Source organism: Mastomys coucha, unplaced genomic scaffold (assembly GCF_008632895.1).
Source record: "Mastomys coucha isolate ucsf_1 unplaced genomic scaffold, UCSF_Mcou_1 pScaffold21, whole genome shotgun sequence".
In the NCBI taxonomy this organism is placed as follows: Eukaryota; Metazoa; Chordata; class Mammalia; order Rodentia; family Muridae; genus Mastomys; species Mastomys coucha.
Genome location: NW_022196904.1, coordinates 74,415,489 through 74,419,112, shown reverse-complemented (window position 1 = coordinate 74,419,112; position 3,624 = coordinate 74,415,489).

The following is a 3,624-nucleotide window of genomic DNA, read 5'->3' as shown; positions in this document are numbered from 1 at the left end:
TTTCTACAAATCCAGCCCTACAAAGGATAAAAGAACAAACATCAACATAAGGAACAAAACTACACCCTAGAAGAAGCAAGAAGGTAATCTTTCAACAAATCCACACAAACCTAATTCCACCTCTTACAACAAAAACAACAGGAAGTGACAATTACTTTTTTAATATATTAATTTGAAAATTAATATTACCAACATATCCTAATCGATTGAAATCCAATAATATGAAGAATTGGAAATTTGTTGATTGTCATCCAATGATCTCCCTATTTCGATAATTGGAGAAATAGGTCCAACATTGTGCAATCTATACACACTGTCAGCTTGTTTGTTTGTGACAGTGTCTTGCTGTGTACAACATAAGGGTCTTCAAATCTTGCTTCTCCTATCTCAGCCTCTCTATTAATAGTATTGTTTATTTCATGTTTTTACACTATACTATGGTTTTCAGAACAGCTTATATATTTCAAAAGTATTTATATACCCAAAAGAAACATAGACAATTAACTAGGGAGGTGGCTTGTAAGAGAACAACAAAGTGAGACTGAATGCTTTGCTTGACATTTGTAACTCCTGTATCAAGTTTGAAGAAGAGGTCTTTATAAGTTACTCTTTCTCTGAGATGAATGCTTTTCCAAATTATCACAGCTAATGAACCAAATTCTTACCCTCACTTAATGTCTGTGCCAACCTCCAAGCAGAACCATTGTTCATTGAAACCATTGGTGAATGACTTTATGGATAGACCATCTTAATACACACACCATTTCTTAAATGGATGTAACCTGTTCTCTGTGAGCTGAGAATAAAGTCACTCACTCAAGTCAAATTGTTTTGACCATAGCAGGAAATCTGTATCCAAAAATTGAGCCTACAATTCATTTCTTGGTGCAGCAGAACTATCAACTTTCAGCTTAGCTACAATGGAGGTAAAATCCTTTGGTGATGTGAAGGTCATTGAAGTACAGCCTTATTACAATGAAACCCAATGTCTAAAAATTGTTCTTATTTTGGGCTTGTACCACAGTAAGAGCCAAGATTTTAAACTCTACTAAATACAAAACAAACAAAAAAATTTATATATTTATGTTCATTTAAGAAAATACTAGTAGTGATGTATTGTTTTGAAGTATACAGTTAATATGTTTGGAGTTATTTAAAATTTATGTTGAGAAAAATGTATTTTCACCATTGCTGTAGACAAGCATCTACATAAGAATGTCAAATTGATTGTTGTTTTATATCAAACAAATTTTATAATACTCATTTTTATTGTTATAATATTTTATAAATTTTAAAGAATATGACACAAAAATACCCTATCAATATGTACTACATTTGTGAATATGCACATCCAAGAAATCAATAAACTTTCAAAATAAAAAAAATTTTTTTTGAAAATTACCACCTTAAAAAAAAAGAGTAATTAAGAAGTACTTCATTAAAATGAAAATCTTCTGTGTTTTCAAAGACTCAATCAAAAAAGTTAAAAGACAACCTGAAAAAGAAAACCCTTTGTAGATATCTTTTCAGTGTCTAGTATTCAGCGTAAATAAAAATTCTTCTCACTCCTAGTAGCATTACTTAAAATAGGCAAGACAGTGAAATGGTAAAAACAAATATTCAATGTGGCAGATTGAAAAATAGCTCCTCACTCATATCTAGGTCAAATACTCAGACAATATTAATGTGATCTCAATCCCTCTTAAGAAAGAAAATGAGTTCTGGTTTAAACCATGAGAAATGCTCATTGGAATTCTATCGCTAGAACTCTTTGCTCTTGTTTCTGGCATATCTAGACTTCCCATTAGAAGCCTTCTTCAGTACTGACTGGTTTATCAAATCTGTCCAACCAACCCAAGGTTTTAGAATATTTGAAGATGAAAACTCATCTCAGGTCTGGTCTCTGAAGCCATCATCTAGATGTCACTAGATTACATTTTTCTGAAGGAGACATTTTCATGACATGATTTCCAAGAAAATTTCCATTCTTGCTATTAAACACTCAGCAATGGAAGGTGCTATTTAGGTTGTGAGGATTATGCAATATATCCCAGTAGGCTAGGATGACCCAAACATCATAAGGGAAGATAGAACATAAGCAATCACAAGTCTACTAGAATCTGTGATGGCTAATTGTCCATAGCCCTTGGTGAGGCAATGGTGCCCAGACAATTCCTCAAATACCACTCTAGATGTGTATGTAAACTTGAGAGGTTATAGCATTTATAGCATATATGAGGCCCTTGGTTCAATCCCCAGAACTGCATAAATTATGCATGGTGTCACATGCCTGTGATCCCAGTACTTAGGATACTGGGATATGGCCCACACCAGTAAGAGGCAGGAGATTCAAAAGTTCAAGGTCATTCTTGGCTACATAGAAAGTTGCTCCTGTTAAATGGATTTTCTAAGCCAACAGCTTCTCAGTAGATGCCACGTGCTTGGCACAAGCTGGGCACTGAAATCAAGACCAGTCTTTAATCAGTTAAATGAATCAAATCAGCATATCCCAGGAGGAATTATACAGAACTGATCCAGAACTCGGACTTTATTTTATCATCTGTGTCTACAAAATGTTAGAGCTATGTAACAAGGTGCAAAATCTGTATATGGCACAGCCATCAGATCCAGGTGAAACCATCAGATCCATGATGAAGCCAGGGTGAAGCTGTTAGCATCAGAAGGTAGGTATCCAGTGTTTGTTCTCACATGTCTTAGCTTCTCCTGTGTTTCAAACTTTCCAGCAAAAGAGAATTCCTGGTGGCTCGTAGGAGGTGGTAAAGCAGCACCAGGGCTCAGCACACTTAGCTGACCACCATTTGTTTTTGTAAATAAGGTTATACTGAGACATAGTCATGTTGTATATTTTTAAAAGACTTTATTAGATTTAATAGATTTCCAGCATCTAGGCTATGCATGCATGGTTTTGGTTTGTGTTCATTTAAACCAGTGACTGTAGTTCACCTGAGTCTGCTTTGCTTTTTGAGACATGTCTTAGTAGCCCAGGCTGGCCTTGAAGTCACTATGTAACTAGAGATGAACTTTTGGTTCTTCCACCTCCACCTCCTGTATACTGGGTTACAAGTACGTGCTGCCACACTTTTAATGTGGTGCTGGGTATTAAACAGAGATTCCTGAATGTTAGTAAGCACAATACTAGCTCAGCCACACATCTCCAGCCCCTCATTATGTATTTTTAGTGGCTGTTCTTGCCCCACAGTTGAGTAGTTGTGTCAGAGATCACATGTGGTCTTCAATTCCTGAACTGTTTACTATTTATCTCCTTACATGACATCTTTGATGATCTTATCTTATGTTCACATCTCTCTTCATTACCTTCCTTAGTCACTGGCATTTATTTGTCTCATTGTCATGTGTGAGTTTAGGTGGGGCATACAGATGTGAACAGTTCTGGTGATGATGCCTCAGAAAGTCACAAAAGTTTTGTTGATTACTTAGAACCTCACTGGAGCTTTCTGTAGTAAGGGGTTTCTAGGGGAGATGACTATAGCCAACATATTATGACAGACTGGAGAAGTGAACATCCCTATGAGAAAAGAAGAAGAAGAAGAAGAAGAAGAAGAAGAAGAAGAAGAAGATGATGATGATGATGATGATGATGAT